We start from the raw sequence: 14630 nt of genomic DNA, 5'->3' as shown, positions 1-14630 counted from the left end.
TGGGACCCAGCCTCTGTGTTCCTTTAAGTCCTTTGTGGCATTGAACCTCTTCGAATGTGGTTAGTCTCAATCTGAGATGTCCTACAAGTATGAAATACATATTGGATTCCAAGCACTTTGGAAAAAGGACTACAAAATAACTCAGGTATTAGCTGGTTATGGCGGTGCATACCTGTAATCTCAGCACTCAGTGGGTAGAAGTGGAAAGATCAGGAGCTCAAGGCTAGCCTCAGCTACATAGTGAGTTTAAGGCTAGCCTGGGCTACATTAACCATACTCCTCCCCCCAAAAAATTAACCTCGGTAATTTTTTATCACATTGGAACATTGTTGAGATACATTGGATTAAAGAAAATGTATTAACACCATTAATTTTACCTATTTTGTAAAAAGAAGTTCTAACTAGAATCTCACACGTGACCTGCATTACATTTACATTAGAGAATGCTGCTGTAGAGTGTTATGTCAATAACAATGCCCAAGAGCATCTGATCCTCCTCCTATTCCCAGTGAACGGGGCAGCCCTGCTGTGATGTTACAGCTGACTGGTAAAAACTGGTAAGACGTAAATGATGCTTGTTGGGAAAGGTAAATAAATTTTGTTTGGTAGAGAAAATTTGCAATTGTGTTGTCCTATGGACATTATCTAGCTTTATATCTAACCTGTCATATTCTAGTCTTTTTCACACTCTCTGCCTTCCCCTTCCTCTCCTCCCTCCCCCTCCCTTTCAGAGCTATGTATAAATTTCTTCAGAGCCAGTCTGTTACCCCGCTGGTTACAGAGAACATCAATCGATTCACGGCCACGGTCTTTTCACATTTGAAGATTGAGCTTTGGCGTTAGTGACTGTGCCACTCAGTGTCCCTGCCTCCCGAGGCTGGAGTTGCAGGACTGATGGTTGGGAGGAGGAGAAGGGTGAAGAGGGGAGTGGGAAGAGATAGTGTCTGTAGAGGCCAGATGTGGAGAATGATTGCTGGGGGAGGGAGGGTTCTGGAACCTGGTGGGAAGGACAGTGCAGAGAGACAATTACATGGGGACAAGGACCTGAGCATCCAATACACCATCAGGGGCCTGGAGCATGCAGGTGGGTATGCGTGTTTTATTGAGGATTTGTAATCCCTGCTCATCATGAAGGAAGTACACTCTACCCCTAAAGCTGTGTGTCCTCTGTGCAGCACTCCTTGTCCCTGGCTCCACAGGGCTGGAAGGGAACTCACAGAAACCCTTTTCTCTGACGGAGATGGACCACAGGCTGGAGGAAAAGAAGACAGTGCCAAGCCCATAGACTCCAGTAGAGCGAGCATGGGACTATGCCAAGCCCATAGACTCCGGTAGAGCGAGCATGGGACTATACCTAGTGCCATTCTCACTGCTGGCAACAAATACCTCTGAGGACAAAATTTCATCTGGATCTCCAAGAAATGACTATAAGAGAAAGGCCACATGCCAGGAGCTGCCCTTGGAATTAATGGGAGAAAATACTACAAATACAAGTAGTGAAAATAAAATGTTTCATAGAGGAACAACACAAAACCCTTACAGCAAACCCATTCTAGTCAATCATTCAGTGAATGCCTGGGACTCTGTTCAGTCTATCACTTGTCCTTATCTTCTTTCCTCCTCTCAAAACTCTTAGGTGGTGTGTAGATCTGTAATTGTTCCCACTGTACAAGAATCAAGGTTAAGCAAGAGTAAGTCACACAGAATAGTAGGTTTAAAGTTGGGATGTAAACTCCGGTCTCTTTGGACTGTTTCTGCTGACAAGAGTACCTGTAGGTAGGATGTCAGAATCCAGAGTGACCCAGCTACAGGGTGGTGTGGCAGGAGTCCACAGTCCTGAGAGCTGTCCTGTGCAGGGACCCATAGATGTACTCTATGCTATTCCCTCAAGATTTCCATTTGCCTGTAGTGTGGACCTTTGGATACTGTGGCTGAGGCTTTCAAACATTCCAGATTAAACACTTCTGAACAAGATGTTTAAAGATGTGTTTGTTTTTTTAATTTTTTAATGTACATTGGTGTTTTGCCACATAACTGGAGTTACAGACAGTTGTGAGCTACCATGTGGGTGCTGGAAATGGAACCCAGGTCTCTAGAAAAACATTCAGTGCTCTTAACCGCTAAGCCATCTCTCCAGCCCCCAAGATTGGTGATTGTTGAATCTCTTTGAGGCTCAGTATCTTTCTGCTTCTATGTTCAACACTCTCCATACTAGAAAATGCAATTAAGGCTGGGTGGCGGTGGCACAAACCTTTAATCCCAGCACTCAGGAGACAAAGGCAGGCAGATCTCTGAGTTCAAAGGCTAGCCTGGTCTACAGAGTGAGTTCCAGAAGAGAAACCCTGTCTCGAAAGACAAAAACAAAAACAAAAGGAAAGAAAGAAAATGTAATTATCAAAACAAAACAGAGAATAGCTATACCAGTACTCATCCACTTACAAAAGCATTTAAGGTAAATATGCTTCAGGACACAGAGCCTGTGATTTAATGACAAGTCAAGAGAAGGCATGGTGGCCACACCTTTAATCCCAGCACTCGTGAGGCAGAGGCAGGCAGAGATCTTTGTGATATCCAGGCCAGCCTGGTCTACACAGAACTACATAATGAAACTTTGTCTCAAAACAAAAGAAAACAAACAGCAGAGTATTTCAGACAAAACTACCCTCCTACATCTGAACTTAGTCTGGTCTTCCTAATCATCTCTCTAAAGACTTTTCATTCCTTTGAATAAACACAGCTCAAAATGAAATTAAACTGGCCATTCTTCATCACTAGAACATTCCAAAGAAGCAAGGCTGGGTTGAGAATGAGTGAAGTACAAACACTGGACTCACATATGACCTCCTAGGAGAGCATTACTGATCAGCAGCTCTACCCCAATACAGTGTCCATCCAAAAGAGACACTAGACAGAGAGGAGAATATGTGGGCAATCATTGACTCCACCGTTACATCTGAGAGTCCCATGGGGACAGAAAGCACATGGGGTGAGCTGCTCTTCTGAGGCCAGTGTCCATGGACAGTACAGTTGGGTAGCACTTGTTTTTTTGTTTTTGTTTTGTTTTTTTGTTTTTTACGAGACAGGGTTTCTCTGTTTTGTTTTGGAGGCTGTCGGTCCAGCCCAGCCTCGAACTCACAGAGATCCGCCTGCCTCTGCCTCCCAAGTGCTGGGATTAAAGGCGTGCGCCACCACCACCCGGGGGCCCTGATTGTCGGTTGTTAAAGGGATCACAGCTGCCCTATTTTTTGTGACTCATCCCCAACCAGAAGCATATCCTCTCTGTCAGCAACTCATGGTCAATGATGGATTGACAGCCACTACATAGACCAACCCTTGGGGCCTTCAGACTTCAGACCACCCCAGGGTATTAGGAAGTCTGACTTCCAATGAACTAGACATTGTTGATGTATTTATTGCCTTATATACTGTATATAGTTATTGTACTTATTGTATATAATTTTTCTTAGTTATAACCTTTTTAAATTTTAGACAAAAAAGGGGAAATGTAGTGATATCTTATTTATACCCTAACAAATAAAGCTTGACTGGAGGTCAGAGGGAGGAGCTAGCCACTAGTTAACCATAGAGGTCTGAAGGTCTGTACAGATGGACAGGAAGTGATAGGCAGAGAGAGGAAGTGATAAGGCAGGAGGAGACAGGAGCTCTGTCTCTTTTTGGCTGGGAAGTTGAGAAAGGTGGCTGTGGGTTTGCTCCTTCGTCTCTCTGATCTCTCAGCATTTCCCCTGTATCTGACTCTGGGCTTTTATTATTAAGACCTGTTAGAACTGTGCTACATATTCAAGCTCTTGCTCCTGCCCTACCATGTCTCCTTTACTCTTAATAACTCACTTTCACAAAAGTCCCATCTCATTGTCTGCTTCTAGAAACATGGATAAGAAGTCAGGTCCCACAGCGAAGGCTTTCTTTTGGTTTTTCCTCCTTGCCTCTCTATCCCATCCTAGACACCGAAGGCTGAAATCACGGTACCCACTTTTAAAGAGAAAGCTGTTAAGTAACTCAAAGACCTGGGCTGAGAGGCAAGCGGCAACAGGACAGCCAGGAGCACAGAACAGGATGTCTAGATTTCAGTGCCACCCCACTTCCTCCAGAATGACATCCACCAGCCACACACTGAACCCTTGATGTATGGTGACTGGGAACTTAATATTGGAAACTTTATTTCATTTTCACTGAAGCTGTTTTCACATGCAGCTTATGGCTGCCATATTGGATTGTGCGGATCTAGAACGAGGGTGTAGTGGAGGATGCACAAGTTGGGGCAAGGTGTTCAAAACAGCAGTGGAACTCATGAAAGTCCTAGGAAAGAAAGGAGGTTTGCAGTAAAAGACAGCATGAAGCTGCAGATCTATTTCTAAGTCCAAGGTGGCACTACAATCAACCTGGGATGAAAATAGGGGACCTCTGCTAATTTTTATCCTAAAAGTCTTGTGTTTGAGCTCATGAACCTTAAAAGGAATAGAATAGCATCCAGAGCAATGCTTTACTAATGTGTTTCACTTCATCCCCAACTGAAGACCAGACTATAGGTGCTGGATACCCTTACTCCCATTATTCATCCCTGCCAAAGAACGGACTGACCATACCTTACATGTATGTCTCAGGGGACCTAGGGGCCTACTAGGGTTTTCCTTTGCTGCTGTTAGTGGACATGCTGGGGAGCCTCACACATACTAAACAGGTGCTCTACCACTGAGTTCCAGCTCCAACCTCGCACTTAATCACTCAGGCTGACCTTGAACTTGTGACCTTCTTGCCTCAGTCTCCTGAGTAGCAGAGAGTATAGGCCTGTGCCAACAGGACTAGATTCTGAACAATATTTTAAATAACTTAACAATACACTAACAAAGATAGAGAAACCCAAAGTAAGACCAAAGACTAGTGCAACCCTGTGGTAGGTGCGGCAGGACAATTTGCCAAGTATTTCAGGTAAGAGACTCTTGTTTTGCCTGTGAAGGGTGCAAGGGTTTCTATAGTTTTTATCTCCTCGTAAGCATTGGGTCTTAGAGGACCTCAGAGAGAGGCAAGAGGCAAAGGAACTACAGCTTTTCAAAGAGCAGTGGCATGAATGGCACATTTGTCCAGTGGTGCCTGAGGGCAGCTGTAGGTCAGCTGGCTCCATTTCATGTGTGATTTGAACACTGGGCAAAGGAAAGTCCTCACAGGGTGCCTTACTAACTGTGACACCTGGAAGAGCCAGTTTGATCCCAGAGAGAAGCAGACACTGGAGAGATGAGGCCAGAGTGAATGAGGAGGTAGATGGAACTAGTTGAGGCATACATGGAGGTGGCTCAGGTTCCTTCCTGAATTTGGTGTGCAATAGCAGTCAAGACAGAGTATCTCCAAGGCCATAGCCACCTGACAGGTCTGGACCTACTCTCCCCACCAGGATCCCCAACTAGGGTAGAGGTGGCTGCTGTGCAGATGGGCTGGGGGACTATAAATAGCCAGGGCGCATACATTAGCATGCCAATGCACCCGCACCCCATCCTCTATGCTAATGGCCCACCATGCGCCTGAACACCTTCTGTTCCCCTGCATGCATTTGCATGCACAATTAGCATAATCTTGTATAATTAATGAACATCGTCAATTTTAGCTCCTAAGTAATTTGATTAACATGTTGATGGGGCACTTACTAGGCTCTCCAAACCTCAGGGCTGGGCATGGGGCCTGAGGAGATGGGAAGAGGGGGTGGAGAGATGCTAAGAGGTCCCCAGCTGTCCATGGAGAGTTGTGGGAACCCCACTTTTCCTGAGTTGGGCCTGAGAGGAGAGGAAGATGAGAGGTTGATAATTGGAGGCTTCTGGATTCTTCATATGGAGTTGGGTGACCAGCTGGAATGTGCTGACAGTGCTGATCTGAACATTAAACTTATTTGTGCTCATATGGACATGGGCACATACATATATCTCTTGCATGTCCCCCTAGCCTGGAGAATCTCATATGAATGTAAGACACTAGGCTCTTGATTTCTCCTCACAGATAAGGAGGGTGAATGTATGGGTAATTCGGGGATATGAAAGGGAAGGAAAGACTGAAGTGCTATGTTCCTCAGCCTTGAGGGTGGGAAGCTGGTCTCTTGAGGTACAAGACTTTGACAACTCCTTTTGATGAGCTAAGTGGGAGGTAGATAGGGTTGTGTTGGCAAGTCCAGGCACCTTCTCCAATGTACCAAGTAACCCAGGGTAAAAGGAACAGATAGGAGGCTAGATATAGCCCCTTTCTAGTTAGAGAAAATCACTCTCTGGCCCAAGACACACCAAAGCTGCCAGTCAGAGCACATGCTAATGGCCACCATCCCTCTGTTCATCTAGGACCATGGTTAGTTAGAGTCAAGAAGGTCTTCCATGGTTTTGACTGAATGTTCTCACTGCTATATAGGCTCAGGTGCCTTCACTGTCTAATATGGTCACTAGAGGCTGGGCGGGAGGGACAATAGGTAAGAAATGATACTATGGCAGGCACTGTGTTGGACACTGGATACATACGTCTCCCTTAACTTCACATGGCCTCCCCTTTACATCATCGATGTTTCTCCTCCTCCTCTTCCTCTCGTGTGTGTGTGTGTGTGTGTGTGTGTGTGTGTGTGTGTGTGTGTGTGTGTGTGTGTGTGTGTTTGGAGGCCAGAGAACAACCTCAGGTATCATTCTCAGGGGCCATCCACCTTGTTTATTGAGACAGGGTCTCTCACTGGCCTGAAGCTTAAAAAGTGGGTGCAGTTAAAATCACTTTCTTCTTTTGCAGAAGTCTTGGGATCAGTTCCCAAACCCATTTGATAGCTCACAAATACCTGTGACTACAGTTCAGGAGATCTGATGTCCTCTTCTGACAGCCACAGATTCCTACATGCTTGTGGTGCATGCTCACATACACACAAAATAAACTTTAAGAACTTAGATCTGACTTAATTATAACTAAAAACAATCAAAATTCAATTATCTAGTACTGGTTACCATGCTGGGTAGTGTTGCCTTAAGATTCTATATTGCTCTTCCTTTAAATTACTCTTGTTTATTTATTTGTTTGTTTGCTTGTTTAATGTACCCGGGTGTTTTGCCTACATGTATGTCTGTGTACCATGTCCATGGAGTATATAAGAGGGCACTGGACCCTCTGGAATGGAGTTACTATTATTAGCTACCATGTGGATGCTGGAAATAGAACCTGAGTCCTCAAGAACAACCAGAGCTCTTAAGCACTAAGTCATCTCTCCAGACCCTCTCTATTTCCTATCATTATGTAGTAAATACAACTAACTTGTCTTTAAGTTCGCTAATTTTCTTCATTATAATGAAATGTTTAAGTAATTATATTTTGTCTCTTCAACTGCTCTGTTGGGCCTTTGGGGGGGGCATAAATCAATTGTGTAGATCTCTGGGGTTTTTTCCAAAACATTTATAATAGTGTCTGTCTCACAGCAGGTGCTGGCTTTGATGGAATTAAAGAATCAGAAATTAGCCACGCAGTGGCGGCACTTGCCTCGGGAGGCAGAGTCAGGCGGATCTCTGTGAGTTTGAGGCCAGCCTGATCCACACAGTGAGTTCCAGGGCAGCCAAGGCTACATACAGTGAAACCCTGTCTAAAACAAAGCAAAAGGCTTTGGAGGCTGGAGAGATGGCTCAGCAGTTAAGAGCACTAGATGAGGAACCAGGTTCAATCCCCAGCACCACACAGCAGTTTACAGCTGTCTATAACTCCAAGATCTGACACCCTCACACAGACACACACGCAGGCAAAACACCGATGCACAGAAAAATAAATATAAATAAGTTATTTTACCCCCCCAAAGAATCAGAAATTACTGTAATGGAGTCTGAGGAGACGGTTCAGATGACAAAGCTCTGGCGTAAGCATGAGGACCCTAAAGACAAACAAAAAACAAAAGCAAAAACCCTGCTCTCAAAATCACAAGCAGCGGGGAGGGGTTAGTTGGAGAGTGCACTTGCTGCTCTTACAAAGGACCCAGGTTCTAGCCCTAAAACCTACATGGTGGCTCACAACCATCTGTAACTTTAGTTTCAGAAGACCCAATGTCCTTTTCTGATCTCTGCAAGCATCAGGTCTATATGGAATACACAAGCATACAAAGAGGAAAAAAGTCATACATATAAAATATATTTTAAAAAATAATGAGGTAAACTGTTCTTGAGGAATGGCTCTTGAGGTTTTCCTCTGTCCTCTCCATGTACTCAGCACACACACACACACACACACACACACACACACACACACACACACACACACACACACACACACCATGCACCATACACGTGCATACACACATCACTCTGATAGGAAGAATGTTGGTCCAAGGTCCCCAGTCACTTTTAATAGGAAACACTGTAAAGTTGTACATTCAGGTTAAAGATGCCCACCGCAAGGACAGGACTATGAGAACCACAGAATGTTCCCACAAATCAATAAAAGCAATGGCAAAAATAATCACAATCAACTTTTTTCAAAACTCTGGGTTTTGTTTGCTTGTTTTGTTATGGTTGTGGTTTTTTTTTTGAGACAGGCTCTTAAGTAGCCCAGGCTAACCTTGAACTTACTATATAGCCATGGATGATCTGAACTCCTGATCCTCCTACCTCTGCCTTCTAAGTGCTAAGATTATAGGTTGTGCAACATCCTGCACAGCTACCATTTTCACAACTCCATAAAGTAAAGATTTTTGCAGCATTTATTCAGGAAGAATATCTGAACTTTACAAGAACATAAAGTTTGGCCCTATTCAAAAGCCTCACAACTGTTAAGAGCAGTAGCCAGCAAGGAGCAGGTGGGCTAGCATTCTCCGTAGTTGTTATTCTTTGACCAGTCTGGTTGTCTCTAACAACCTATCCACAGACCTTATTTCACTCGATTCAGAGCTTGTTCTGTGAGAAAAGTCCTACGAACAGGATGTTTGTACAATCAGCTATCTGGGGAAAGAAAATTTGGCCAAACTTTTTTAAAGGGAAAGAATAAGGTAAATAAAATGTCTATAGGAGACTCTGAAAAGTTCTAGCACATTCTGAAGGTCTTAGAAAGCCATGCCTGTTGGGGGAAGGACACACACCCATAGATGGTCTGCGAGGGTCCTAGGCCCATCTCTGGATTCCTGCCCAAGCAAGAGGAGACACCTAAGGCAGAGCTGTCAATTGCTACAGCAACGAAGGTGTGCCCTGACACACACAGAGCCTTTCAACAAAGAGCAAAAAAACCTATTCAGTTGAGCTGGTCACTAAGGCAGTACCAAAAACTTTGGTAACCACACATCACAGAAAATACAAGCTAGAGAACTGATCCAGAAAAGTTACAAAACAAAACAAAAACCATACAAAAAATAGGCAATAGCAACAAAACCATTAGAGGATATGATTTCCAGGGGTTCTACATTATATGACCAAATGCTTTATTTGCTTTGTTTTTAACAAAGAATTGTGATATGTGTAAGATGATAGGAGAGTGAGACTCATACATAAATAGGACTGTCCCTTAGGAAGCCCACGTTAGACTTTCTGGAAAAATAATTTAAAACATTATTATTAATGATTATAGAAGTGAAGGGAACAATGTGTAAAGAATTCAAGGAAGTATGAGGAAGATGTTTCATTCCAAAAATACATCAACAAAGATAAACAAATAGCCTTCTTAAAATGTTAATTGTAGAGTTGGAAGGATATGATTGAAATGAGAAAATATCCCAGGTGAAAAAAAAAACTAGCAGTGAACTTGACTGCGGGCCAGTTGAGATTGTCTAGTTCAGAAGAATGAAGGAAATGAACAAAGCCTTTGAGACTTCTGTAGCATCATCAAACATGTATAACATATACAGTGTGCTCTTTCTAAGAGGGGAAAAGAAATGGAAAGGGTTAGAAGGATTGTTTAAAGAAATAATGGCCTAAACATCCCAAATTTGATGAAAAGCTTTATTGCACGCATCCAGGAAGCTCAGTAAATTCCAAGCAATACTTAGAGACCCCACAGACGCGTCAGATTCAAATCATCCCAAAGCAGAGATGGAGACAGAATCCAAGAAGCAAGTAGAGAGAAATAACTTCCCTTGGACAAAGGATCCTCAGAAAGATTACCACCTGACTTCTCAGCAGAGAAGGTAGCAGCCCAAGCACAGGGAGATGACATGTTATGCTGAAGGGAAACTGTTAACCAAAAATACTGGTAAAATTTCTACTTCAAACATAAGGAGAAATGAGACATTTTCAGGTAAACAAGAACTGAAGAATCATCATTAACAAATTTGTCATGCAGGGAATATTAACAGGAATCCTTCAGTTTGAAATGAAAAGTCAAAGATGGCAGTAATTCAAATTCACATGAAGAAGAAAATAACAGGTAAATATAGAAAATAGCACATATGTAACCATTTCATTTTTTACCTAATTTAAAACACTGGGATGGGAACAGGGGTTATAGGAAAGCCCTGGTGTGCACACATGTGTGGGATCAGGGGTTATAGGGAAGCCCTGGTGTGCACACATGTGGGATCAGGGGTTATAGAGGAATGTCTTGGTGTGCACACATGTGGGATCAGGGGTTATAGGGAAGCCCTGGTGTGCACACATGTGGGATCAGGGGTTATAGAGGAATGTCTTGGTGTGCACACATGTGGGATCAGCGGTTATAGGGAAGCCCTGGTGTGCACACATGTGGGATCAGGGGTTATAGAGGAATGTCTTGGTGTGCACACATGTGGGATCAGCGGTTATAGGGAAGCCCTGGTGTGCACACATGTGGGATCAGGGGTTATAGAGGAATGTCTTGGTTTGCACACATGTGGGATCAGGGGTTATAGGGAAGCCCTGGTGTGCACACATGTGGGATCAGGGGTTATAGAGGAATGTCTTGGTTTGCACACATGTGGGATCAGGGGTTATAGGGAAGCCCTGGTGTGCACACATGTGGGATCAGTATTATAGGAGTGATGTGGGAATAGGGATTATAGGAATGTTTTGGTGTGCACACAGGTAGGAGCAGGAGTTATAGGAACGCCCTGGTGTACCCTTGTGTGGAGCGGGGGTTGTAGGAACCCTACAGCGTCATTCTTATTCTTTTTAGAGGGAATCTCAGGTCCAGGTTCCCCTCCTGCCTCCACCTCCTGAGTGCAGAGGTTATAGGCACGCCCCACCACAGCTCTTTTATGTGACGCTGGCAGTCAAACCCAGGGTTTGAGCATGCTACAAAATACATCATCAGTTCTCCAGTAATATTTTACTTATCCTTAAAATAAAGTCCATTTTTAAATGACCTTATTATACACCTGTACAACTAGGCTCTGCTTAACATTTTATCTTACTATGGGGCTGGAGAGATGGCTCAGAGGTTAAGAGCACTGGCTGTTCTCCCAGAGGACCTGGGTCCACAGCTGTCTGTAACTCCAGTTCCTGGAGATCTGACACCCTCACACAGACATGCAAAACACCAATAGATATAAATACATTTTAAAAAGATTTTATCTTCCTGACAATGAGAGACTGAAAGAGGAGAGAGAACATAAGACTATGCTGGGATATTGTTATTAGTTATAGTTACTTTATTTCTTTTGTGGGTGTGCATGTGCAAAAGTAATTTCTCTGGTCTTGACACATTATTTTTGTCAGTGTACAAATTAAGTTGGTTTTTGACTAAGTTAGATTATTCTAAATTAAGATATTTAATTACAATTCTTAGAGTAACTGCTAAGAAAATAACAGTAACAACAACTACAGCAGAATTAAAACAGTTCATTGGGAAATATACAGCAAAGATGGAGGAATAGAGGAACAAAAAAGATAGGAAATATATATCCAAGCCTTGTGTTGCAAGTGTTTAATCTTAGCTACTGCAGGTTGAAAGCAGAAAGACCATAGAGTTCCTAGGCTATAGAGTGAGTCTATGTGAGACAGAGTGAGATAGTATGATCTTGTCTCAAAACAAAAAGTAAAAATGGCTACAGATTTAACTTAGTGGAACACCATTTGCCTCATATCAAAGATCCTAGATTTAGTCCTCAATATCAAATACAAAAAAGTACAAAAATCCCCTGCCTTATCAGTAACTACATTAAACAGAAATCAATTAAATGTCTCAATTTAAAGGCAGAGATTGGCAGAATGGATTTTTTAAAAACACATGATCCAACTGTATGCTTTATATATGAAACACACTTTAGAAAACAAAAGGATGGAAAAGATATACAAATTCCAGCCAAAAGAGAGCTGGAGTGGCAGTTCTAATACCAAACAGATTGCAAGAAAAAATGGCTGTGAGACACACAGAAGACCATTTTGTAGTAAATGTGTGACTGTCAGTGGAAATAATAATTACAAACATACACAACTCCAAAATGCATAGGGGAAAATGGAGAAGAAAAGTCCAGCAGTGATAGTTGGTGACTTCGGTTTTCTGCTTCAGTAATACATAGAAGAACCAGGCAATGAGCTAACAAGGAAGCAGAAGACACTATAAACCCCTGGACCTAAAAGGCCATCTGATAGACAGACACTCCTCTCAAGTGCACACGGGACATATAATAAACATACACTCCTCTCAAGTGCACACGGGTCATATAATAAACAGACACTCTTCCTCAAACGCACACGGGACATATAATAAACAGACACTCCTCTCAAGTGCACACCAGACATACGGTAAACAGACATTCCTCTCTAGTGCACATATGACTTTTTTAAAAAGATCTATTTATTATGTATACAGTATTCCTCCTGCATGTACACTTGCATGCCAGAGGAGGGCACCAGATCTCACTACAGATGGTTGTGAGCCACCATGTGGTTGCTGGGAATTGAACCCAGGACCTCTGGAAGAATAATCAGTCCTCTTAACTGCTGAGCCATCTCTCCAGCCCCACCTATGACTTTTTTTTTTTTTAGAATAGCTCATGTTTGGCCATTTTAAAAGCCTCCATAAACTTTTAGGGCTCAGAAACCTACAAAGTTTACAACGTATGCTCTCTGTCCACAATGGAATTAAATATAGAAATCACTAATAGGAGGAAGTACACAAATATTGGAGCGAAATAACACACTTGTAAATAACCAAATAACCAGGGAGTCAAGGAAGAGATTGTAAGAGAAATAGAAAACCTTTTAGCTAACAAAATGAAAACAGATCATACTAAAATTTATGTGATTTTGTCAGAGGAATGTTTATGTAATTTACATGAGCTAAAGTTAAAAAAAAGAAGAGAAAGCAGATCTCAAATCTCTGACACAACCTTTAAAAATGGGGAAAAGTAGAATCTACACTCAGTGCAAACAAGTAAAAGGAAATGAAGATTAGAGCAGAAATGAAGGAAATAGAGAATAGAAAATAGAATTAATTATCACAAGGCTGGTGTTGAGACAGCTCATCAGGAAAAGGCATTTGCCAGAAGAGCCTGAGGACTGGAATTCTATCCCCAGCACTTTTAACCAGATTTGAAAGCAAGAATGACTTGGTCCAGGGAGAAGCAGATAAAGTGCTTGGTTTCTCGTGTCACACAACTACTGAAGAACAAGGAGCATGCTGCAGTGCCAAGTGGGGTTGTGCTCTTTATCAGATTCCCTTTTGATACAGCATCCTGTTCTGTTAGGCTTCTCCAATGCCTGAGTAGGGACTCCACCAAGTCCTGTTGCAGCTCTTCTGACAAGGCTGCAGTCATGACCACTGCCTTCCCAACGTGCATGCCAGAACATGGTCACCCCGAGGAAAGGCTGGCCGACTGCTACTCCCTCCTGGGGGAGGGGCTGGCATTACTCAGGTTGCCAGGAAGATAGGGTCTCAACAGGACCCGTGATGCAGCTAAAGGCAAGGTCTCATGCAGTAACCCAGAAAAATAATTCAGTTAATGCTTATCAAACAATTGCAGTCAAAAGTCTAGTTATGGTGGTTAGCAAGGTGCAAGACTGTAACCATGCTTTATTTAGTCACTTTATTTTGTTTTATTTATTTAGTTAGTTAGTTAGGTTTTTTTTCGAGACAGGGTTTTTCTGTGGCTATGGAGGCTGTCCTGGGACTAGCTCTTGTAGACCAGGCTGGTCTCAAACTCACAGAGATCCACCTGCCTGTGCCTCCCTGGTGCTGGGATTAAAGGTGTGAGACACCACCACTCAGTTATTTAGTGACTTTCTTTTAGGATATCATTTATTTTCTGTGTACTGAAGGAATTGGTTATTGGATGTTAAAATCATGGAGAATAAAATACATATATCTATGCCAGCAACAACAACAGTAACAAAAAGTGGAATGAGAAATTAGACTACACAAAGTTGTCTTCTGGCTTCTACTCTTGCATGGTGGCATATATACCCTGATCCCCCAACAGTAAATTAAAAAAATAAATAAAAGAGTAACAAAAGTGGCAAATACTCAATAGAGAAAGAGCCATACTGTTAAAACTATGATTAAGAAAGGTGATAGCATAACCAATCTGCAGCAGTAGTGATGGGAGATGTTATTCTGTATATGTTTCTCTTATTGGTTGATGAATAAAACACTGATTGGCCAAGCAGGAAGATTGGCAGGGCTAGGAGACTAGGCAAATTCTGGGATATGTAGTCAGAGTCAGATGCCATGTGAGACCACAAAGGGGTAAGAGGTCCAGATACTTCTTGGTAACTTAAGACCAC

The 14630-nt window shown here is 42.7% G+C and overlaps 1 protein-coding gene and 1 pseudogene across 4 annotated transcripts in view; both read right to left on the bottom strand.

Moving 5' to 3' along the window:
* Ebf4 (EBF family member 4) overlaps window positions 1-14630 on the bottom strand; it is a 70043-nt gene that overhangs the window by 11741 nt on the left and 43672 nt on the right. The gene's annotated exons all lie outside the window — the stretch shown is intronic.
* On the bottom strand, window positions 13212-13687 carry LOC110340653 (annotated as a pseudogene).

Source organism: Mesocricetus auratus, unplaced genomic scaffold (assembly GCF_017639785.1).
Source record: "Mesocricetus auratus isolate SY011 unplaced genomic scaffold, BCM_Maur_2.0 Super-Scaffold_100004, whole genome shotgun sequence".
Classification (NCBI taxonomy): Eukaryota; Metazoa; Chordata; class Mammalia; order Rodentia; family Cricetidae; genus Mesocricetus; species Mesocricetus auratus.
The sequence above is the reverse complement of the archived record's forward strand: the minus strand, read 5'-3'. Positions and strand labels throughout refer to the sequence as shown.